Source organism: Marmota monax, unplaced genomic scaffold (assembly GCF_021218885.2).
Source record: "Marmota monax isolate L192 unplaced genomic scaffold, Marmota_monax_Labrador192_F-V1.1 WCK01_AAM20220418_F8-fsc00090, whole genome shotgun sequence".
In the NCBI taxonomy this organism is placed as follows: domain Eukaryota; kingdom Metazoa; phylum Chordata; class Mammalia; order Rodentia; family Sciuridae; genus Marmota; species Marmota monax.
Window position 1 is genome coordinate 1,505,399 of NW_026695219.1, and position 26,677 is coordinate 1,532,075.

The window sequence follows — 26,677 nt, forward strand, 5'->3', positions numbered from 1 at the left end:
GGGGATACGGAGCTCCTCCTCAGACCTGCTTCGGATCTGAGGAGGTCCTCCCAGCTCCAGGATCCTGGGTCCTCCGTGTGTCTCGGGTGTGAGGTCCTCCCAGCTCGGGGACCCTGGGTCCTCCGTGTGCCTCGGGTCTGAGGAGATACTCCCAGCGCAGGGACCCTGGGTCCTCCCTGTGCCTGGGGTCTGAGGAGGTCCTCCCAGCTCAGGGACCCTGGGTTCACTGTGTGCCTCCAGTCTGAGGAGATACTCCCAGCTCAGGGACCCTGGGTCCTCCATGTGCCTGGGGTCTGAGGAGATACTCCCAGCTCGGGGACCCTGGGTTCCATGTATGCCTTGTGTCTGAAGACATACTCCCAGCTCGGGGACCCTGGGTCCTCCTTGTGCCAGGGGTCTGAGGAGGTACTCCCAGCTCGGGGACACTATGTCCCCTGTGTGCCTCTGGTCTGAGGAGACTCTCCTAGCTTGGGTACCCTCGTGGGTCATATGTATTGGGACAGGGAGTTGCCTCCTTCTCAGCTGATTCAGGCATACTCCCAGCTTGGGGACAATGTGGTTCCTGTGTATGGGGACTTGGAGCTTCCTCTTAGAGCAGACTCAGGAATAGTCCCAGGTTGGGGACACTTTGTGTTGTATCTACAGGGACGTCTAGGGCTCCCTTCTCTTCAGACTAGCCCTAGAGAGACACACAGCTTGGGGATACTGTGGATCAAGGCTGTAACTCCGTTCTCAGACCAGCTGTGGGTCAAGGCTATAGGGACACCTTGAGCTCCATTCTTTTCAGACCATCCTCAGGCAGATGCCTGACTCGAAGGTACTGTGGGTCATGTGTGTAGGATCATCCAGAGGTCCCTTCTCCTCAGAGCAACCTCAGAGTGTTGCTTTGCTTGGGGACACTATGAGTCATATCTACAGGGACTCCTAGAGCTCTCAGACTAGCCTTGGAGAGATCCTGGCTTGGGGATACTGTGGGTCATGTCTATAGGCATGCCCAGAGCAACCTCAGAGAGATCTTCCAGAAACTTCTGGATAAATAGGCAGCAGGTAAGGAAAAGGTTGAAAGAGTGCAGAAAAATCAGATTCACTCCATGCCCTGAGGGAGTGAATCTGATTTCACTGAGGAGGGAGCCTTGCTCTCCTTTATTAATTCAGCAAGGTTTACTTTAGGGAAACATCCCTTCATAAGGCTCTGATTACTTGTCATCATAATTCAGCTATTTTGGTGATTTCTGGGGAACCGTGGCACAGAGGGAGGAGGAATTGTTCTAATTGTTATTCTTACTGTGTTAAAGCAGGAAAAATATTAAAAATGGAAAAGTAGATGTATGAAACCCACAAGGTTATTTACGTTTAAATATGTTATTTCTAATAAAGCCAGAATTTGTGAAAAAAATAGTTCATGGATTTTATGGAACTAAATTAATCAACATTTTGATTGAGAATACATTTTGTCTTTAGTTGAGTAAGTCAGTTTAATTGGCAGTGTATTTGTAATGGTATGCTAAATACTGTGTTGATATTCTATGTCTGCTGAAATATCTTGACTAGATAAGGTCTTGGTATTAGACCATAAAGTTAATTGAAGAAATTAATTTAAATTAATTGAGAAAATTAATTTTAATTAATTGAAGAATTTATTTTAAGTAATAATTTCACTCTTTTCTCCTAGATCATGAACATTTTAAGTAAATCCAGAATTGTTAAAAGTCGGTTAACACTCAACTGTGAATCTGTGTTCCTGTTTTTTTCCCCAATGGGAGATCTATAAGCATCATTTCAAACTTTTTAAGCTGATTGATCATTCATAGTTTTCTTATTTTAATCTTTTGTTAATGTGTATTTTTATTAGGATATCACCCATTCCCTCTAGGTTTCCAATTTTATGCGGTAGGTTTCTGCAGTTTGATTTTTAATTTCTCCTCTAACTTTGAACTTCTGCTATTTTCATCAATAATACTTTTAAATATACTTTTTAGTTTACTTTGTTTTGATTGATTTATCTTGTTTGACAATTCTCATTATCTCAAAAAAATTTTAATTATCTTCTGCTTATTAAGGTCTTTGGGGCTGTGTGTGTAGCTTGGTGGCAGAGCACTTGCTTAACATTTGAAAGTCTCTGGGTTCCATTCCAGCACCACACACAGACAATGTGTCTTTGACAGGACCCAAGTGTCAGGGGAATTATTTAAAATATTATGTATTTACACACACACACACACACACACACAGAGAGATCTTTTCCAAATTGGGTTGAAATTATTCTGAGAAAAATTTGCTAATCAATTTTATAGATAGAAAGAGGATGGTGATATTTTAAAATGCCAGCTATTGATAATACATGATGCTTAAAACCACTGAAATAATTACAGAGTGTAAGAGAAAAGTCAGTTGATTCTTTTAAAAAAAAGATACATTTACCAAAAATAGACTTTTTTTAAACAGACCTTTTCTACCTTTTCAAATTTAGAAAGCATATTCGTATATCTTATTAAAGTTTTACATTCATCAAGTAGTTAGTTTCTCTTACTCCTTGCAAGCAAGGGAATTGACCTTCTACTAAGCATGCTTTATATATTATCAGAAGTTATTTTTGGAGAAATCTATTAAGTGTTTCTCCTAGATTCAAAATAGCATTTAAAAGCATACCAGTGACCTTTTGATTTCATCAATTTTAATTTCTTTTGAAATTATGTGTGTATATATTAGTACTTACTAAATATTACTTTGGGTGGGAAATGGCTTGATTTCATTTTATATAAATGTTGGTACCTCTATGTGCTTCAAAGGTAGTTTTTAGAATAGAGTTGAGTATAACTCATATTTTGAAATAATTAAAAAAGTACATACACTTTTTACCATATTTTAATGGATTAATTTGAAGTTATAGAAGTGGAGATTAGACATGTTAATATCATGAGCTGAAAAAATAATTAAATATAGTTAAATTTTGGGGGGTATTCAACATAATGTCTTCCACCCTTTTCTATAAATGCCCTAGTTATCTCATATTATATGCTTGGTTTGGAATTATTCTTTTAAATTTATTTATGGTGTTGAGGATTAAACTTATAACCTTGACCATGCTAGGCAAGCAATGAATTTCAGCCCTTTTTAAATATTATTTTTAGACAGGGTTTTGCTAAGATCTTGAGGTACTGAGGCTGGCTTCAAACTTTATGATGCTCCTGCTTCAGCCTCCAAAATAGCTGTGATTACAGGTCAAAGTGCCTAGTATGGCATAGAGAATTTTTATATCATTATCATGTTTATAATTTCTTAATAATTTTCTAATCTAATATAGCCATTTTCTCCTTCTAAATGATCATCAAAGTCTTTTTTGTTGTTCTGACAGGATATTTAATGTGAATATACTTTATGATGTGACACATCTGTTCACAATAGGCTATTTCTATTATACAACCCACAGTAAGAGTATTTTGATTCTGATAGTCTTAACTGTTTTTCAGGCTTAACATTTCCTAAGAGTGGTAATTGTTCACTTTCTATTTGATTACACAAATAAGGCACTGATTTTTTAAAAAATTCTATGGTGTTTGGGATCAAACCCAGGGCCTCCTGAATTCTGGGTAAGGTATGCTACCGCTGAGTTACATCCCAGCTCCATAGATTCTTTGTTTTTATTAGCTTTATGACTAGCTATATCAATGAGAAACTTACATAGAAATTCAACTACATTTGAAAACATTCCAGAGTTTGGGCATCCAATATTTTTTTGTGATTTCTAAAATATAATTTCCCCATAAAACACTCATAAACCATGCTTTCATTGATGTTTCTCTAGTTTTACCACTTCTGAAGAGCATCATGGAGGAAATTGACTTTGATATTCTTTTAAATTTTTCTTTTTTTAGAAAGCATCATATGTTATTGTCACAAATTCTGTATACATTTTTGTTTGAATATTTTTCCCAGTGACAAATATTTGATACTATTACTGTTAAAGGGTATACATAGAAACAAACAAAAGATAAGAATTCTTTGGGATGAATGATTCATTCACAATGAATCAATCTGCTTTTGTAACATTTTTTTATCATCACTCTTTTGAAAAAGTTTAACCATGGCTTGAAATAGTGTCTTTAAAATGTAGATTTTTTTCTTTAAAGTTTTGAAATTTTTAGAAAATCCAGAACCTAGCAGTAGAAAAATAAATAATGATAAATTTAAACATGTTATTACTTTAACATAAAATATATAAAAGAAATACTTATCTTACATTATTAGTTTGAAATATTTTTGTTATAAATGCTCTTAACAATATGAAGAACTAGTTAAGAATATCAATTATTAGTAATTAACATTCTGAGTAATTAAACGAGCAGGTATTTGGAAAAATATAGCCATGTATTAAGATTTTATTTTAGAGTAGTTTCATGTTTATGCAGAAATTGCAAAGAAAGTGCAAAGATCTACTATGTAACTTCTACCCAGTTTTTTTCTCTTATGACTTACATGAGCTATCTCAGATGTGTTAACATCATACATAATTTTTCATGATGAACAGATACTGATATGCTCTTATTAACTAATGTCTGTGTTTCCTTTGGATTCTCAGTACTGCCTCTTTCAGTTCCAGGACCCCATCCAAGATCCCACATGATGTTCAGTCATCCTGTCTCCATAGGCTTTTCTTGGTGGCGACAGTTTCTCTGACCTTCCTTTCTCTGATGCCCTTGTTGGTTGAGGAGGACCTGACAGTTGAGGAGTACCTGTCAGGTACTTTTTAGATTTTTAGTTGGTGTTTTTCTCATATGTATACAGGTTATGGATTGGGGAAAGCAGATTACAGATGAAGTGCTGTTCTTCATTTTATATCCTCAAGGTGAATTGTTCATGTTAATATTAACTGTGCTCATCTGACTGATGTAGTGTTTGCCAGGTTTCTCACTGTGAAGTTATGTTTCTCTGCATGTCCACATTATATACGTTGTTTTGGAGTAAGTCACTGTGCAGAGCCCCCTCTTAAGGAGTAGGAAGTTAGGCCTAACTCCTTGGGGGCCAAATGTCCACCTCAATTATTTGAAATTCTGCATAAGAGATTTTTATTTAACCTTTTTTATTTGTCTGTTTAGTCATTTATTTGTACCAATGTGAGCATCTGGATATTTACTCCAAGCTTTTGTTTTGTTATCCAAGTCTATAGTACTTTGTTGCTTAATTCATTCCTGCTTGAAGTCTTTGGGAATAGCTTTGACCATTTTTTCCACTGGGAGTTCTTTCTATTGTTTCCTGATTTCTTTTAACATACTTTAATGATTTTGTACAAAATTCCTTACTTCTGATAGTTGAGGATTACCCTGACTCATGTCTTTACTGTCTCAGTCATAGTATCAGCTACTTCTTCAAAGAGCCCTAGATCTTTTGATTAGTGATATTAAAAACTTTCATCTGGCCAGTTGTGGTGGCATATGCCTGTAATCCCAGCAGCTCAGGAGGCTGAGGCAAGAGCTTCACAAGTTTAAACCAGTCTCAGCAACTCAGTGAGGTCCTAAGCAACTTAGTGGGACCCTGTCTCAAAATAAAACATGAAAAATGCTGGGAATGTGGCTCAATGGTTAATCACCTCTGGATTCAATCCCTAGTACTAAAATAAATAAAGACAAAAATTAAACAAAAAACTCCTCCCTCCCCCCACCCAAAAACTTTCATTTGGCAGGTAAATATGCCCATTGCATCTTGACCCTGACAGCTGACAATGCAAAGAAGTTTATATGTGTGTTCTTTTTTTTAAATTATTCTTTTTAGTTATACATAACAATAGGATGTATTTTGGCAAATTATACATACATAGAGTATGATTTATTCTATTTAGGATCCTACTCTTGTGGTTGTACATGATGTGGAGTTATTCTGGTCATGTTTTCAAATACAAGGCTAGGAAAGCTAATTCTACTGTCTTTTCTATTCCCGTCCCCACTTCCCTCCCTTCATCTAATCCAATGGATTTCTATTATTCCCCTCCCCATCCTTCCTTGTTTTGGGTTAGCATCCACAAATCATAGAGAACATTCAGCCTTTGGTATTTGGGGATTGGCTATTTCACTTAGCATGATATTCTCCAGTTCCATTCATTTACTGGCAAATGCCATTATTTCATTTTTCTTTATGGCTAAGTAATATTACATTGTGTATATATACCACATTTTCTTTATCCATTCATCCATTGAAGGACACCTAGGTTGTTTCCATAGCTTGGCTATTGTGAGTTGAGCTGCTATGAATGTTGATGTGGCTGTGTCACTGTAGTATGCTGTAAGTCCTTTGTTTATAGACCAAGGAGTAGGATAACTGGGTCAAGTGGTGGTTCCATTCCGAGTTTTCTGAGGAATCTCCGTACTATTTTCCATAGTGGTTACACCAATTTGCAGTCTCACCAAGGTGTCTGAGAGTACCTTTCTCCCCATTTCCTTGCAACATTTATTGTTACTTATATTCTTTATAATTGCCATTCTGACTGGAGTGAAATGGAATCTCAATGTAGTTTTAATTTGCTATATGTATTTTTTATCTAAACACACATCTAATTATAACTCTTTTATGTGGGAAGATCTGTGTTTCTACTAAGCTAAATGTGAGTTTATTCTGATCTGCAGGCAATGGACTGTGATCAATTATGACACAGATCCTTCTAGGCTTCCCCCCTACCCCTTGCTTATCTGTAATTTCCAACCTCAGTAATGAGAAACCTGGTTTCTAGCATCTGCTTTCTAATTAATTCATTGTCCCATTATGCACAATTAATTCATTATTGTTCCAGATTATAGGTTTTGATGTAAGAAATGCATATTTGGCCTCTGCCCCCCATTTCTGGTGGAGAGCTCATAAAATACTCATACTTGCTGAGTGATAGGCATGCTAAGAACATCTTTTGTTTTAATATTTGTCCTCTGACCTTGGTTACTTACACAGAGATCCCAAATCCTTTGGAATCTCCTGGTTGATAGAAATGTCTTTTGTTCTCATAAGGATTCTTGATGGTCTCTTGGACAGCTTCAGGATGGAGGATGGTCATGAGAAAGACCAAACCAGGTTTAGAAGCTTAGAACCTTCAGCACCACATCTACTGGGGGAAAGAAGCTGGGGATTGAGTTAATAATCCATCATGCCTACATGATTAAGTTTCCACAAATCATCTCTAAAAAGGAGTGAGGTAGGGAGCTCTTGAGTGGTCAAATGTATCCATGTGCAGGGAGGGCAGTACAGCCTAGTTCTATGTGGACAGAGGCTTGTGCCCTGGGAACCCTCCTGGGTCTTATCCTGGACATCTCCTCATCTGACTGTTCAGGTCTATTCTTTATAACAAACCAGTGTCTTAGTTCTCTTAGGCTGCTATAACAGAATACTTTAGGCTGGACAATTTATAAACAACAAAAATTTATTACCTATACCTCTGAAAAATGGCAAGTCCAAGTCCAAGGCGCTGGTAAGTGTGATGTATAGTGAGGACCTGCTCTTCATAGATTGTGTTTTCTAGCCATATCCTCATTGCAGAATGTAGAAACAGCTCCCTTAAGAAGCCTTTATAAGGGTTCTTTCCCATCCTTCTCATTTCTAAATGGCTTAGGTCTATACCTTTTGCCTACAACCTGTGGTGGATGTATCCATTCAATTGTAATATAGTTAGATTCTTTCTCGTGTTCTGTATTACTTCCTTGGGTATTACCAAATCCTAAATAATGTAATAAAATTTGAGATTTCCATATGTTTTCTCAAATAATGTTAGGTAAACTTCATTAAAGTGCCATACTACAAATCCCACCCCCCGTAACCACTAGTCTGCTTATCCTTTTAGTCATTTTACTTTTTTTAGAATGTCATAAAAATAAGTCATACAGGTTGTAGACTCTTCAGCCTGGCTTATTTCACTTAACATACAGATGGGATTCATCTTTATCTTTGCATAAATGGGTAATTCATTCCTTTCTATTCTATATTATTGAATATATTCTGTTGTGTGGATGTACTCTACTTTGGTTATGCATTCAGCTTTTGAAGGACTGATTTCTGATCTGATTAGCAACAGCAGAGCTGTTGTGTATAATTATATGCTGGTTTTGGTTGGACAAAGTTTTTCAAAGCACTTGTGTAAATGCAGATAATTTAGGGGTGCAATTGTTTGGAATCATAGATTAGACTTGTTTTGCTTTGGTCAGACTGGCATACTGTCTTCCAAAGTGGCTTTGCCATGTGTTCTACCAGCAGTGGATGAGAGTACTAATGTCCTGCATCCTCTTGCTATTGACATATTGTCATTCTTTTAAAGTTTAGCAGTTATAATAGCTTTGCCATGCTATTGTTTTAATTTGTAATTCCCTAACATACATAATTTTAGAGCATCATTTCATATAGCTCTTTGCCACCTTCATATTTTATTTGTTCGTGTATCAGATATTTACCCATTTTTGTTTGGGTTTTTAGTTTTTAGTTTTTAAGAGGTCTTTGTATGTTTTTTAAAAATTCTTATTTATTTAATTTTGGGTACCAGGGATTGAACTCAGAGGCACTTGACCACTGAGCCATATCTCCCGCCCTATTTTGTATTTTATTTAGAGACGGGGGTGGGGGGTGGGGGGGATCTCATTGAGTTGGCTTAGTACCTTGCCCATTGCTGAGGCTGGCTTTGAACTCATGATTCTCCTGTCTCAGCCTCCCAAGGTGTTGGGATTACAGTCATGTGCCACCCCTGGATATATGTTGTAAATAAATTTTTTTTTCAAAAATTGTGTTTTGTAAGTAAGTTACACCCATTTGTGACTTATGTTTTTGTTCTCTAAATGACCTTTTTCACTGAGTAGAAAATATAATTTTTGTGTTTGTGGTGCTGGGGATTGTACCCAAGGCCTCAGTTTCTGTCAACATTTATTTCATTTCAGCATAGTTTCCAAAAATATGTTTTATCACCATTTTTTGAAAAATTATGGGTTATGGGGTTCATTTCTGTTTGAACTTACAAAATTATGGCATTCAATATAATCTAACTACAGTATTGACTTTTATTCATTTTTCAGAAATGCTAGGAGTGTCACACATAAACTCCTGAACTGCAGCATCCTGTGCTGCATCCTGCTGCCTAACCCAACCACACAGTGTCCAGGGTGGAGGCAGCAACTCATTGGAGGACAGACAACCAAAGGAACAATGTCTGCCCTGCAATGGTGAGTGAAAGTTTTCTGTCTATGCTTTCAGTGCAGATGAAGACCTCAGAGACCACACAGAGAGAAGTCTTCCTATCAGAAATGAAATACACAATGACCACTGATTCCATGGACAACCAAGGTGTGTCCTCTAGAATAATGTCCATACAGTGTTCTATAAAACTGTTATTTTTATGTATACTCTAATTTGAATGCAATCTCTAGAGTAGCTTTTAATGTTAATACATCCATATGAGGCCCATGATGCTAATATACTCTTCATAGAGTGACCTTGAACACACATATAAATATCCATACAGTGGCCTTACAAACTATAATATAAGGTCCACATACAAGCCTTTGAAACTCATCTTCACTGAGGCCTTAAATACTAAAATAATATCCTCACTGTGGCCTCAAAGAATAGTATAATACCCTCAATTAGGCCTTTTAAACTTATAAAACATTTCACTGAGGCTTTAAATACAATATAATATCCTCATGAAGACTCTAACATGTATATTATGCACTGAAATAATGTGAGTATGACATCAATAAATATCATTAATGATACCACTGGCTGATATCACATATACATTGAGACCCCTAAAAAATAACATGTCTACACTCAAGTCCTGCACACTCATACGATATCCTCAAAGAGAACTAGGACAAATATAATATCTTCACTGAGGCATTTGACACACCTATAAAATTCTTGTGGAAGCCTATGTCACATAAAAATATTCTCAATGAGATCTCTAGGGCTGGGGATGTGGCTCAATCGGTAGCGTGCTCGCCTGGCATATGTGCGGCCTGGGTTCTATCCTCAGAACCACATATGAACAAAGATGTTGTGTCCACCGAAAACTAAAAAATAAATATTAAAATTCTCTCTCTCTCACTCTCTCTTTAAAAAAAATGAGATCTCTAAAACTCACATAAAAAACTAAGTTCTTTGACACATATAATATTATCAATGAGGCCTCTACACATATAATCAATGAGAGCTCTGACAATAATGTCCTCACAGAGGTTTCTAACATGCTCAATATCATCACTGAGGCCTGTGTAATAAAATATCCATATGAGGGCCTATGACAAATAAGGAAAAAACATATTGAGGCCTCTGAAACACAATAATATTTTTATTCAGGGCCCTCACTAGACACATGAAACTTTTTAAAAAGGTACTGTCTTCACTGAAGGCTCTGACATATAAAATATTACCGAATGACTCTTTTGACAACCATAATATTCTCAGAGAAGCCTCTAAAACATGATATCCTAAGTCCTCTGACACAAGTCCCATTGTCACAGAGGATTCAAATGCATTTAGTATTCTCACTGAGGCATGTGACCCTAATAGTATCCTCACCGAGGCTGCTGACAATAATGAAGTACTGGTACTGAGACATCTGACTCATTGAATAGCCTTGCTGAGATGGCTGGTGTATGTAACATCCTCCCTGAACCATCTGACAGGTATAATATATTCCCAGAGGCTTCTAACTTCCTGAGGTCTTTGAAATATATAATATCTACATTGACACCTACAGTATCTATAAGAGGCCTACTGAGGTCTCTAATACTAACAATAAAGTATTGAAGACATCTGACATGTATAATTGGATAACAGAGGTCTCTTCCACATAGAATGTCTTCTTGAGGCCTCAGGCACTGCCATCATGTACTCACAGAGGCCCCTTTCTATAGGAGAAAACTGAGGCCTCTGACAAGTATGGTAAGTTTACTGCAGACTCTACAAAATATAATGTCAAAAGTGAAGCCTGTGACAAACACATTATACTGTCACTGAAGAATCTGACACATATCATCATCGAGGCCTCTGCCATTAACAGGATATCTGTACTGTGATCTTGGTCCCATTCATAATTGTTGGTGAAGCCTCAGATACTCTGGTAATACCCTGGCACTGGACTCTGACACTTAATATCCTCATGAAGTCTCTGACACATAAAATAACCACACTGAGGCCTTGGATACTTTTATAATTGCCTCAGAAAGGTTTCTGACACTCATATCACATCCTCAGTGAGTCTTCCTCTAACACTTAACATGAATCCTCCCTGAGGCCTCTGACATTCACACCCTATCTCATTTGAGTCCCAAACACTAATGACATTCTTACTGAGGACTCTGAAGTGGATTTCATCCTCATACAGGACAATGGGATCAATATAATATCCACCCTGAGGCTTCTGTCATTTAGAAATATCCTAATCAAGGCTTCTGACATTCAAGGAATATCTGAGTGCTCTGGGGCACGGAAGTCCACACAGATTTAAACCCTCTGAGAGTCATCCAAAAATCACTGAAGTCTCTGAAGGTAACGTGAGGTACAATGAATCCTCTGAGACATATGTGTATCATTGAGGTCTCTGACACATATAAAACCCCACTGAGGATTCTAACCTATGTACAGTATAGAATGAGTCATTTGAGCCCATATTTTCCTCACCGACCAGTCTGAGAGAGATTATATTCTCAGTGAGGCCTCTTACACATATTAGATCATAACGAAGGCCTGTGGTGCTCATTTCATAATCTCACTGAGGCCTTTCACACTGATATATTCTCTGTACCCTGAAAACTTCATCACATACAATGTCCTCACTGGGTACCCTAGCCTGCCATCATTATTCTCAAGGAGGCCTCTGACACATAGAATTTCCTCACTGAGAACTCTGAGCCCTAAAATATACTCACTGAGGACAATATCCTCAGCAAGGCCTCTCATATTCAGAAGTTTTCTTCACTAAGAACTTTCACAGTCATATAAAATAGTTAGTGAGGATTCTGACACTTGTACTATCTACCCTGAGGCCTCTGACACAAATATTCAACATCCCTAATTGAGGACTGAGGTGATAACAAAATAAACTCAATGAAGTCTGACCCATATCACATCCTCACTGAGGCCTCTGACCTTGACAGAATATTTTCAGTATGTCCCCTGACAAATGTATTATTCTCACTCACATTTCTGATCCTCAAAGAACTTTCACACATAATATGCTAACAGAGTCCTCTTCTTATTACAGTACATATATATCAAGACTCAGGTCTATGGTACTTACGAAACATTCTCATGGAGGTCTCTGACACTCAGGTAATATTCTTAGTGAGTCCTCCTCTGACACATCAGATACTCACTGAATCCTCTGACATTCCTTGATCATTTCACTGAGTCCATAAACACTCCTATTCTGTTTATTGAGGATTCTTAAGTGTACAATATCCTCACTCTGATCTCTATCACTCATATCCTTTCCTCCCTGGTTCCTCTGACAGTTGCACAACTTATTCATAGAGGCTTGTGGGACTCAAAAAATATCCTCCCTCAATCCTCTTGGCCCTCAGTGAATATATCAGCAAGAGCTCAGGTACACCTAAGAGCCTCACTGGCAAAGATCCCTATTGTCTAAAATATTAAAAAATCACTGAAGACTCTGACAGTACCTTCCTATCAACACGGATCCCTCTGACACTTTTAAGTATCCCCTTGAAGTCTCTGACACAGACAATAACTCCACAGAGGACTCTTACCCAAGCTGTACAAATGCTGAGGCATTCCACACTGTAATATCCTACTGAGGGATGTGACAGTGGTATACTCTCTTCATTGAGGACTCTAACACATGCAATGTTCTTACTGAGTAGCCTGGTACTTCCATAATATTTTCTGTGAGGCCTCAGACACATAGGATTTCCTTCATGAAACATTTGAGCCATAGATTGTACATACTGAGATGTCAAACATATGCAATGCCTTCAACAAGGTCTATTGCAATCAAATATTTTCCTCACTAAGGATGTTTATAGTAATAGTATTACTTGGGTGTCTCTCACATATATTATCCACACTGAGTCCTCAGATGCACGTTCTGAACTTACTGAGGCCCTGAACACAGAACATGTCCTAACCGTGTCCTGTGGCAATCATGGAGTAAGCTCAATGAAGACTCTGACCCATTGCACATCCTCACCGAGGCCTCTGACTTGGACATAATGTTTTCACAGAGTCCTGGATCATATGTATGATTCTCACTGAGGCCTCTGACAATCAGTTCATAGCCTCGCTCTGGACTCTGGCAGTAAATATCCACATGAAGATTTTAAGGTATATAATAGGCTTACAGATACTCCTACTCTTACTGTATGTACACTGGACTCTGACCCCTGCAATATCCTCATTTGGGCCATGCTATTTATTTAGAATTCTCCTGGGTGTCTCTGACCCTGATAGGATATCCTCCATGCCTCCTCTGCCATTCACATCCCATACTCACTGAGGCATCTGACATTCATATACAATCACACTGAAGCTACTGACACCCCAATCAACTTCCTGAGGACTCTGAAACTTAAAATGTCCCACTCACAGCTCCAAGAATCATGTGATATCTTCCCTGAGGTCTTTGAAATCCATATAATAAACTCCTAGAGGATTCTGATACGTAGAATGTCCTCTCTTTTCCTTTGACACTAACCTAGTATATTCACTGAGTCCTATGATAATAACATTGCTTCTGAAATCAATGAAATCTTCATTCAAGGTTCTCACACCTTCTACCTACACTGAAGCCTCTGATACCTGGTATCTGCTCTGGGGCCTCTGACAAACAATATCTTCCTTTAGCCCTTCAAAAAGCAAACTATCCTCAGTTAGGCCTCTGACACATTTTGAATGTCCTCCCTCAGGCTTCTGATGCTCATGTAATATAAACAGTGAGGCCTGTAGCCCATATACTTGCTGAGGTCTCTGACACACAAAATATTCTCTCTGAAGACTCAGATGCATGTGATATCCTCAGGCCTCTGACCCATCCTCCATTGTCACTAAGCTTCTGACCCATTTAGTATTCTCAATGAGGCCTGTGACCGTAATAGTATCCTCATGGAGGCCTCTGATAGCAATGAAGTATCAATGCTGAGTCCACTGACTCAGTTAATTGCCTCACTGAAGAGTCAGGAGCATATAATATCCTACCTGAAACCTCTGGCAGATATAATATACTCCTTTAGGCCTCTAACTCCCTGAGGGCTTTGACACATAATGTATCTACATTGTGACCTATAGAACCTATAAGAGGCTTACTGAGGCCTCTAATATTATGATGTATTGGAGACATCTGACACATGTAATTGGCTAACAGAGATCTCTTCCACTTAGGATCTTTTTGAGAAGCCTCTGACACAGCCATTATATGCTTATGGAGGCCTCTTTCCAGAGGAGAAATCTGAGGCCTCTGACAGGTATAGTAAATTTACTGCAGTCTCTATGAAGTATAATATCAAATGTGAGGCCTGTGACAAACACATTACATTCTCACTGAAGCCTTGGATACATATCACATCTTCACAGAGGCCTCTGCCCTCAATAGTATATCTACACTGTGACTTTGGTCATATTCACATTGTTACTGAGGCCTCAGACAGTCTGGTAACACTCTGGCTCTAGACTCTGACACTTAATATCCATGTGAAGCCTTGGCCACCTACAATATGCTCACAGAGGCCTATGTCAGATTCAATGTCATCACTGAAGCTTCTGATACATAAAATATACTGATTTGGGCCTTGGACACATTTATAATAGCCTGAAGCAGGTATCTGATAATCATATCCTCAATGTATCCTCTTCTGAAACTCCAATGATTCCTCCCTGAGGCCTCTGACATTCACATCATATGGCACTGAGTCCACTCACACTGGTAACATAGTGCCTGAGGACTCTGCAATGGATATCATCCTCATGTAGGACAATGAAATGAATATAATATCCACCCTTAGGCTTCTAAAGCTCAGATAATGACCTCCTGAGACCTCTAACACTTAAGCACTATCTTACCAAGTTCTTTGGGGCACCTTATGTCTGCACAGATTAATGCTCTGATAGATATTCAAAATATAACTGAGACCTCCAAAGGTTATATATAGTATGTACAATGAATCCTCTGATATATTCATGTGTCTCATTGAGGTCTTTGAAACATATGAAATCCCCACAGAGGGCTCCAAACTATGTAGAGTAGGGACTGAGTCATTTGAGCCCATATTTTCCTCACTGACCGATCTGAGAAAGATCATCTTCTCAGTAAAGCCTCTTCCATGTAATATATATATAGTCATTAAGGCCTCTGATACTCACTTCATTATCTCACTGAGGCCTTTCACACTGATGTTCTTTCAACCCTGAAAACTCCATCACATACAGTGTCCTCATTGGGTACCTTGGCACTCCCACCATTATTCTCAATGAAACATCTGACACATAGAAGTTCCTCACTAGAGGGCTGAGGTTGTGGCTCAGCAGTAGAGCACTCACCTCACACATGTGAGACCCTAGGTTTGATCCTCAGCACCACATAAAAATAAATAAACAAAATAAAGATATTGTGTCCATGTATAACTAAAATAATAAGAAAAATAAAAAACTTCCTCACTAGAAATCTCAACCCTAAAATATACTCACAGGAAACTATTCTCTCCTAGTCAGAAATTTTCTGCACTAAGGACCTTCATAGTCACATAACAGAGTGAGTGAGACTATGATACCTACATTCTCCACCCCTAGTGTCTAACACATATACTCAACTCTCTGAGGCCTCTAAGAGAAAATACCCTGGTTGAGACGTATAGTAATAACAAAATAATCTTCACAAAAGTGAAGACTTTGAACCTATCACATCCTTATTAAGGCCTCTGACTTTGACCAAACATCTTCAATATATCTTCTGAAAATGTATTATTCTCAATGAGGATTCAGACACTCAGGTGATAGCCTCGAAGGCACTGTCACATATAATAGGCTAACACAGGTCTTTTCCTGTTATAGCACATACATATCCTCACTCAGGCCTGCAGCACTCATGGAAACATTCTCATGGAGGTCCCTGACACTCAAGAAATATCCTCAGTGAGTCTCCTCTGACACTCAACATTGTGTACTTACTGAGGTCTCTGAAATTCCTTGATCATTTCACTGAGTCCAAAAATTCTTCTATCTCCTGAGGACTGTCACATATACAATAAACTCAGGGCTCTGACACTCGTATCCTCTCCTCCCAGTTGCCTCTGACACTTATATCACATATTCACAGAGGCTTGTTGGATGCAAATAATATTCTCCCTCAAGCCTCTGTCTGTCCCTCAGTGAATATCTCAATGAGAGCTCAGGCACACCTAAGAGCCTCACTGGCAGAGATCCTGATTGTCTAGTCATATTTAAAAATCATAGAGGGCTCAGACCATATCTTTCTGTCAACACAGACTCCTCTGACATTTTAAGTGTCTCCTTGAGGTCTCTGACACAGACAATAGCTCCATACAGGACTCTCACCCAAGCAGTACAAATGCTCAGGCCTTTGACACCATTATATCCCCACTGAGGGGTGTGACACTGGTATAGCCTCTCCCCTGAAGATTCTAACACACATAATGTTCTCAATGAGTAGCCTGGCACTCCTATCACATTCTATGTAAGTCTTTTTACACAGGATTTCCTCCCTGAGACCTTTGAGGCATAGATTAAACATTCTAAGATCCCAGACACATTCAATGCCTCCAGCTAGGCCTCTTGCAGTCAGATATTTTCCTCACTGAGGATGTTCATAGTCATATAATAGTGTGATTGAGGGATCTGAAACATATTATATACACTGAGTCCTTGGACATATGTATTCAACTCACTAAGGCCTCAGAGACAATACCCTAGCTGAGTCCTGTGGCAATCATTGATTAATCTCAATGAAGCCCCTGATACATCCTCAATGAGGCCTGTAGCTGGATAATATTTCATTATTGATTTCTGGGTCACTTATGTGATTCTTGCTGAGGCCTCTGAAACTCAACTAATAGCCTCACTCTGGCATTAACTTTTCACACTTTTAACATATCTAAGGCATATATTGTGTTTGCAAAGGCCTCTTACTCTTACCATTGGTATACTGATGACTATGACCCATGTAATATCCTCGTTCTAATGGTGACTACTCAAATAGAACCCTCCTAGTAGTCTTATCCCTGATAGGATATCTACCGTGGGTCCTCCTCTGAAGTTTGCATCCTATACACACTGTGGCCTCTGATATTCATATTTGATTTCACTGAGTATACAGACACCTATAAGCAACTTCCTAAAGATGCTCTAAAATATCCTCACTCACAGCATTTAGAATCATGTGATATTTTCTCTGAGAGTTATGAAACCCATATAATATAGAGGATTTCGATGCACAAAATTTCCTCATGTGGCTGCTGACACTAACAGATTTTATTCACTGAGTTCTGAGATACTTCATCATAATCCCCCTGAGGTTTCTGAAATCAAGATAAAATCTTCACTCAGATTCTCATACGTTCTACCCACACTGAAGCCTCTGACTCATGGTATCATCCCAGTGGCCTCAGGAAAACGTATTTTCTCCTACCCCTCTAAAAACAATCTATCCTCTTCTGAGGCCTCTGACAACAATGAAGTACCAGTGTTGAGTCCTCTGACTCAGTTAATAGCCTCAATGAGATTTTTGGCTCATGTAATATCTTTCTGAAGACTCTGACATATGTAATATACTCCCTGAGAACTCTAAATCCTTGAGGTCCTCTGATACTTTTAAGAGTCTCCTTGAGGTCGCTGACACAGTAGCTCCACTGGGGACTTTCACCCAAGCAGTACAAATGCCAAGGCCTTCAACACAGAATACCCTCACTGAAGTATGTGACATTGGTATACCTTCTTCCCTGAGGACTTGAACACAATTAATGTTCTTGCTGAGTAGTCTGGCATTCCTGTTTTATCCTCTGTGAGACCTCTGACACATAGGATTTCTTTCCTGAGACCTTTGAGCCATAGATTGAACATACTGAGATCTCAAACACATGCAATGCCTTCAACAAGGCCTCTTGCAGTCAGATATTTTTCTCACTAAGGATGTTCATAGTCATATAACAATGTGATTGAGGGCTCTAATACATATACTACTCACACTCAGGTAATAGCCTTGCTCTGGATTCTGACACATAATATCCTCATGTAGACTCTAATACATTTACTATCCTTACTGAAGTCTCTAACAAACATAATAAGGGCTTCAGTGAGGACTGAAACTTCTGATATACATAATATTCTTAGTCAGGGCTTTCACATTTATATTCTTATTCAATATTCTTATTGAGTTCTCTGCTATTCATATAATGTCCTCAGTGAAGCTCCATATATGTAAAAGATGTAATGCCTCACTGAGGCATTTTACAGAATATACTCATTGAGGTCTGTAACACTCATATTTTCACTGATTCCTCTGACACTCATGTAATGAGGCCTCTTTCATCTATAATACCCTCACTCGGTGCTCTGACATATAATATGCACCTTAAGGCCCTTACCTATATAATATCTTCTCTGATGCCTGTGACACTCATATGATATCTTCACTGAGGTCTATAACAAATATCATGGCCACATGAGGCCTCTAACCCATATAATGATCTCACTGAGGTCTCTGTTTAATACACTATCCACATTAAAACCTCTAAAGAATATAATATTCTCACTGAGGTTTCTGACACATATAATGTCCCTGAGTTCTCTAACACATAGAACATCCTCTCTCAGTTCTATATCACATATAATATCCACATTGAGTCCTGTGACATTAATATAGTATCTTCATTGTAGCCTCTACCCGATACAATATACTCACTGAGGCTCTGAAAAGATTATATATATATATATATATATATATATATATATATATATATATATATATATATATATAATATGGCACACATATAATATTCTTTTTTACACATATAATATTCTTACTGATGCCTCTGACACAATATTTTCACATTGAGTTCTCTGACGCATATGATATCCACGTTGATGTCTTTAAAATTTATGATATCATCATTTAGTCCTCTGTCACATATAAGGGGACATAAAATATCCTCAGTGAGTCCTCGTACAGATATATTAACTAAATGGACTATAATATACAATGGCCTCATTGAGGCCTCTGACATTCATATAATATCACCACTGAGATTCTGAAAAACATAATATGATCAGTGATGACTCTAATACATATAATATGTTCACTGAGTTCTAAGACTAATGTAATATTCTTTAATTTTTAAATTTCTAGTTACAAAGGTATTGTACCTTTATATTTTTATGTATTTTTATATGGTGCTAAGGATTGAACCCAGTGCTTCACATGTGCTTGGCAAGTGCTCTACTGCTGAGCCACAACCCCAGCCCCAAATGTAATATTTTTAATGAGGTGGATGAGACATATATATCCCTTTGACACTCATGTAATATTCTCATTTAGGCCTCTGACAGATATAATAACCTCACCAAGTTCTCTTGATACTCATAATATTCTCACTGAAATCTCTGATACTCATATAATATCATCAGTTAAGACTGTAACACATGTATTATCTTCATTGAGTTCTCTGATATTCATATAATAATCTCACCAAGGCCTCTGGCAAAAATAATACCTTAATTGAGTCCTCTGAGTGATATACTCATTGAGTCTTCTAACTCATAATGACCTACTGAAGACTTTGACACTCAATAATATTCTCAATAACTTGAATACAGTGGCATAGACTTGTAATCCCAATGAATCAGGAGCATGAGTCAGGAAGATTGCAAGTTTCAATCCAGCCTCAAAAATTTGGTGAAGTTCTGTCTCAAAAAAATAAAAAGAGCTGAGGATGTATCTCAGTGGTAAAGCACTCCCAATACACACACACACACACATGCATATATATATATATATATATATATATATATATAATATATTTGCATAAATATATATTTTCCTACATTATATAAATACATAATTTATACATAATATATATATATGTATATATATATTCTCACTGCAGCTTATGACATGTATAATATACTCACTCAGACCTTTGACACTCATTCTCAATGAGTACTTTTACAAATATCCTCAATTAACCTTTAATAGTTATCATATTCTACAGTAAGGCCTCTGATACTCAATAATAACCTCACTGAGGCCTCTGACAAATATAAAATTCTCACGGTGGCTTCAGATACTCAGATATTGTTCCCAGTTAAGTTTTTGACACACATAATATTCACACTGAAGCCTCTAAAACATATAATATCCTGACTGAAATCTCTAGCACATATAGTGTTATCACTGAGACCTGTGATACTAGTATAGTATCTTCACTGAGACCTGCTACACTAATATAATATTTTATTCAGGACTCTACCACTAATATAATATCTAAACTGAAACTTCTGACCTATATAATATCCTCACTGAGGCCTGTGATGCAGATAATATCTTCATTGAATCCTCTGCCACTCATGACACATACAATGTCCTCACAGAGAAATCTAGTCTAATATAATAGTTGATCTTTTGCTCTTTTTTTGTACTAGGTATTGAATCCAGGGGCACTTAATCATTAAGCTACATGCCAGCCCTTTTTATTTTGAGACAGGGTGCCTCTAAGTTGCTTAGGGCCTCACTTAGTTGCTGAGGCTGGCCTTGAACTTGCCCTCCTCCTGCCTCAGCCTTATGAGCTGATGGGATTATAAGCATACATGACCTTTTGTCATTGATATTAATACAGTATACACATTGTACCCTTTAATACTAATGTGATATTCACATTGTTTCCCCAAGTATGCTTACAGTGTACATAGATGGCCTCTACTAGTAATATATTTACTTAACATGAACCCTTACTGCTTCACAGTGATATCCAGACTGTGGTCTTTAATGCTAATCTACTATGAACACATTGGTTTTATATCACTAATATAACATCCAAAATTTAGCCTCTAGTACTAATGTAACACACACACACACACACACACACACGCACACACACACGCACACACACACAGTTGCTTCTAATGAAAGTTTTCCTTGCAATCATATTTCTGAGATTTGGCTGAGCTGGATTCATAAGGATCAGCTTCCCTAATAAAGTCTGATGTCTGTTTTTCTGGCATAGTATTGACATGGTGGTATTTAAAAAGCAGTTGACTTTCTGATAGTGCTAAGCTTACAGGAACCCTGAATTGGTGGTGCAAAATGCTCTGCATCCTTTCACTCACATTCTCCACTGGTCATTGCTATGTCAAATTTACATCTCCATATAAAACACTGCAGTGTATTTTACTCAATGTAGGGATGATCCCAGGTGACCACCACATAACCTGCAAATCAGGACATCAGCAAGCTTCTCCATGGTAATCAATCCTCACTTTCACTACCTGCCCAACTGGGGGAAAAAACTCATTTTTTTTAACTCATATCTAGGATTCTTTTCCTAAAACTCCTTTTGAGCCTGTCTCTCATTTTCATGACTTTAACAGATGGAGAGTGTACACATGTACTTTTCTTTTAATACTTCCTTTCAGTTCTTTGGGGTTAAATACATAGAAATGGAGTTGTTGAGTTCTATGATAATTCTATTTTTACTTTTTGAGGAAATAGCAAACTACTCCACACACAAGCTTCACATTATGTATTGTTAAAGGTATATAAAGAGTGCTGATTTCTCTTCATCCTTTCCAACACTTGTTATTTTTAAATATTTTGATTATGGCTTTATTAGTAGGAGTGAGGAAATTTCACTGTAGTTTAACTTGCATGTCTATAATGACACTAATACAATATCCTGTTAATCATCTTTTCATGTTTACTGGTAAAAAGTATGTATTCAAGTTCTTTGTCAATTTGAAGTTATGTTGTGCTAAGAAATACACATTTGTTCTCTGCTTCATTTTCCTGTCTCTTAGCTCCTCATTCTTCAATCTATGAAGCAATGTGCTCTCTGATGCCAGTGAGGTGATTGATGGTCTAGGGCTCCTGGGCAACACAGGATGACTGTGTTCAGTGGAAAAAAACTGTCATTACAGGGTTTGAACTTTAGTCTTCCCACACATTTAAGGAGAACAGAGGAATTGAAGGCTAAATTGGTAACAAATGATCAATGATTTAATGAATCATATGTACTTAATGAAGCATCCATAAAAAGAAAAGGATAGAGTTTTATGATTCTCTGTTGCTGAAGGTACTGGCAGGATGCTGCCTGGGGAGGGCATAAAAGCTACAGGCCCTTTACCACTTACCTTCCCTGTGTGTGTGGTCATATGCCTGTTAAAATATATTATTTAAAATATGTTTGAAAGATATGCTTTATGGTGAATTGGTAGTACTAAATAATTTTCTGGCTGCTGTGAGCCACTATAGCAAATGACTCAAAGAAGAGGGTCATGGAACATCTCATTTGTGTCCATGTTAGACAGAAGTTGTAAGCCACCTGGGCACTTGCTGCTTCATCAAGTTCAAGTGGGAGTTGCTGCCATCTTCAGGTAGGTAGTGTTAGAGTTGATATTAAGATTGGGGTTATGGGTTGGATTAGGGGTTAGTGTTAAGAGTTAAGGTTTGATTTTTATTGCATGAAGAAAGGCATCAGGATAGAGAAATATGGAAAGTGAATGGATGGGAGAAGGAATAAAGCACCAATTGATTTGAGAAAATATTAACCTGTAAAAAATTTTACAGTAAAGTGTTTCAAAATGGTTAGTGCCCCATTATTATCCAAAGTACATGTATGAAGACACTAATTGGTGTGAATATACTTTGTATACAACCAGAGGCATGAAAAATTGTGCTCTATATGTGTAATAAGAATTGTAATGAATTCTGCTATCATATACAAATTAAATTTTTTTAAAAAAATAATGGTGTCAGAATAAATATCAAAAGGCAATTAAGATGACAGAAATCAAATTTTGAAAAGAAATATCATTTATGGTCAAGATAAACAAATTAGAAGAAAATCAGACCTTCTGCAATAAGAAATTAAATTGTATAATAGCATGTTGTTCCAGTGGTTGCAGGAGCTGTTGCTGAGGACCTCCGGAGTATATGTGTAGGAGGCTAGCTTGGGGGACACAACAGGGACTCTATAGATAAAAATAGACAGAGGATTGAAAATTCATGGAAGAAACAGAGAAGGAAAAGTAGAGCTTATCTTTTTGTGTTGCCTTTTGCCTGGAATATTTTCATGAAATGTTCACAAGGTTGCCCCAAATCACAATGCACATAGCATGCTCCCATTCTCCATCCTTAACATTCCTGTCACTGAGCAGAGTTTATTTTATATTGCACATGGGTAGCAAAGGAATCTGGGCTCCCTCTTTAACCAAGATAAATTCTGTGTGCCTCATGATGTCTTTCCTTGGCTCACCACCAGGGCTAGGAATGGAGCTCAGTGTTAGAACATTACCTGGCATGTGTGTTGCCTGGGACATGATTCTGAGAAATGTAATGTAAATGTGTGAGTGAATGAAGGCAACCAAAAATAAAGTCAGGCCAAAAAAAAATGTTTATGGTATGGTAGCAACATATGAACTTTTTTTTTCTAATGGAGATTTTAACATTTTGATGTCAGAAGAAATATCACAAGGTGCTCAAGTGGACACAAGTTAAATCTTTGAAGATAAATTTTGTGCATGATTCTAACATTCCAAAAGTAAAAATGGATAGTTATGGTAGCCTATGTTACAATGATTCCAGAAGAAGAGGCTGTAGGTTCACACAAGTATAGGTATACCAGGCAGCCCTAAGTGAACAAAGTCAGGACCATGAGGAGAGGAATGGAAAGTCATAGAAGGAACAGAGAAAAGTTGAGTTTCTCCAGAAAATAAAAGCAGCATAAAGGAGAGAAATAAGAAAAAGGAGAATGAAATGATTTATTTTGTATCTGATGATTAAACATAGATGCATGATACTTCACAGTCCTTGTCTCTTTTGTTTAATTTTGAGATGGGTTCTGGCATTGCTTCCCAGGATCACTTTGAACATGCCATCTCCATATTCTCCAGCATCAGCCTCTCTAGTCACTGGGGCCATTTCTTTAATTACTAATGTAGGTATCAAAGAAATCTAGGTTTCATCTTTAAGTTAAATAAATTCAGTATGCGTCTGGTTGTCTATCATCAGCTTATCTCTGTAGGGAAACATTGAGTACTGTGTAACTTAAAATGCTAATTTCCCAGGAATTGGAAGAGGGCTCAGGGGTAGTGACTATCTTTGGAAAGTGTCATGCTTGGGATTGGATTCCCACGGTGCAATATAAATGAGTGTTGTGAGCCACAGCCAGGTCAAGGTGGTGCCTGGCACTTTGCCAAAAGGAGCGGTTCCTGCTGCCTGGGGTGCCCGCTATTTTTGAGCTCTCGCAGACATCCTAGAGAGTTCGCGTGGGTTGGTTGAGTTTTGGTTGGGCTCTGGCAGAGTTCCTAGAGAGTTCGCTTGGGTGGAGTTTGCAGGTTGAGTTCCGGTTGAGTGCTCCCAAAGTTCCCCAAAGTTCCGGTGGAGCTCTGGGAGAGTTCCTGGAGAGTTCGCGTGGGCAGCGTGCAGTGTGAATTCTAAAAATAAAGTTTGTTCCTGCTTGAATCTTCAAGTGGCTCGTGATTTGTGCCCAGCCAGACTGCAGAAAATGAGTAAATGAATGGCAACCAAAAAATAACAGAAAAAAATAATAAGGCAAAACAAAAACATTTATGGGATGCTTGTAACCCGCAATATTTTTTTTCCTAGCAGAGAAGTTAACTGTGGTTGGTTATCAAAAGAATATCAAAGTCAAAATTAGAAGATAATCTGTTAATAATCAGAATCAGGCATGAGGAGGAGCTTGTGGTATCAGCAATTCCAGAAGGTTGAACTGGGAGAGTGCATGTATGCAGGTGTAGAAGACTAGCTCAGAGGAACACAGCCAGGAGTTTGAGGAGAAAAGGAAAATCTGAGAAGAATGGAAAGTCATGGAAGATATCATGAAGGAAAAGTTGAGGATCTCTCATGCTGATTTTCACCCTGGAAGCTTTACATTGTTGGGGAACATGGAGTCTTCTCTACCTTGAGGTGCAAAACTCCAATGACTATGGATGGAGCTCAGTGACAGAACCATTCCCTCGTATTTATGATGCCTAGGAATGGATTTTCAGGACTGCAATATAAATTAGTGGATGTATGAATAACAACCAGAAAATAATATAAGGCAAAAAAATATGGGATGGGATTAACCTACAAAATTTTTTGGTAGTGGAGAATTTAACTGAAATTGGTGCCAGAAGAAATGTCTGTGTGGTAGCCTGTGGTGCTAGCAACTTCAGCCTGTGCATCAGCTTTTCCAGAAACTCAGGTTGGGGGTCATGTGAGTGCAGAAGCATAGGCCTACGATCATCCAACACAGTAGAGAAACTAAAGAGAAAAAGGAGAGAAAGGAGCAGAAAATCATGGACAGAGAAGAAAAAGTCATTTCTCTTTCTTCCTGGAATAAATACAGCATTAAACAGGGAAATAAAAGAGAGAGAAATAGCAGAAAATAATTTTATTTTTTATGAAGCTAAGGAGTGAACCCAGGTGCACAGTACCTGCAGCCCCAGCCTCTTTAATGTTTCATTTTGAGACAGGGTTTCATGAGGCTGTCCAGGATAATATTCTCCCATCTCAGCCACCCTAGTCACAGGGAAGTTTCTTAAAAATGAACATGGATGTCAAAGAAATCTGTGATTCCTGTTTAAAGAAGAAAAACAATTTTTTGTTCCTCAGCCTGTATTTTCTGGGATTAGAATTGTTGGGAAACCCAAAGCCTTCTGTACCTTGAACTGCACACTCCCCAGGGTTGGGATGGAGCTGAGTGCTGGAGGCTTTCCCTGGAGTGTGTGATGCCTGAGTTTGAATTCCCAGAACTGTGAAATAAATAAGTGAATGAATGAAGGAACAAATGGAAACCATAGAAACAAAATCAGTCAAAACAAAAACATGTATGGGATGCTAGTAATAAAAAATAAAAATTGTTTTCTAGCGGAGATGTTTACTATGGTTGGTGCAAAAGAAACATCAAAATGCTATCAAGAGGACAGTCCAGTCTTTAACTAGAAAGTTCTTATGTGCTCAGGAGGAACAACTTAGAAGTTAATTTAACCTTCCAAATCAGAAACAGGTAGGTATGGCAGCCTGTGATACCCATGAATCCAGAAGCCTAGGCTGGAGTTTGACCTGAGTGCCGATGTTCTGGCCCATCCTCAGGGAACACAGCTGGGACACTGGAGAAAAGAAGGACTGAGAGGAATTGAGAGTTATGGAAGAAACAGAATAAAAAATCAGATTTCTCTCTTTAAGAAAGGCAGCACAGTATTGATAACTAAAGAAAAGATATGAGGATGGAAACCAGGGGCATGCCATCTCACAGCCCCACTCTTTTTGCTTTTTTTTTTTTAAGTTGAATACTTTGTTTCTTGCTGCAAAGCTGTTCCTTTAGTGTATAAACATAACACCAGCAAATACAGTATATTATACAATTAAGACAGTATTGTTCTTCTGACACTGCATGATAAACACTTTCCTCCACTCCTAGTTTTTTCCAGTGGGAAGATCATTAAGTCTATTGACCCCAATGCAGGATGGTTGTAA

At 38.0% G+C, this 26,677-nt stretch overlaps 1 protein-coding gene across 1 annotated transcript in view; it reads left to right on the plus strand.

Annotated features, from left to right (window-relative positions):
* The first annotated feature begins 4,583 nt into the window (after positions 1-4,583).
* Positions 4,584-26,677, plus strand: part of LOC124085013 (E3 ubiquitin-protein ligase SH3RF1-like) — a 110,910-nt gene continuing 88,816 nt past the window's right edge. Inside the window, exons 1-2 of the mRNA XM_058575188.1 lie at positions 4,584-4,740; positions 9,033-9,179. The gene's annotated coding sequence lies outside the window, so the exon portion shown is untranslated. The remainder of the gene's footprint in view (positions 4,741-9,032; positions 9,180-26,677) is intronic.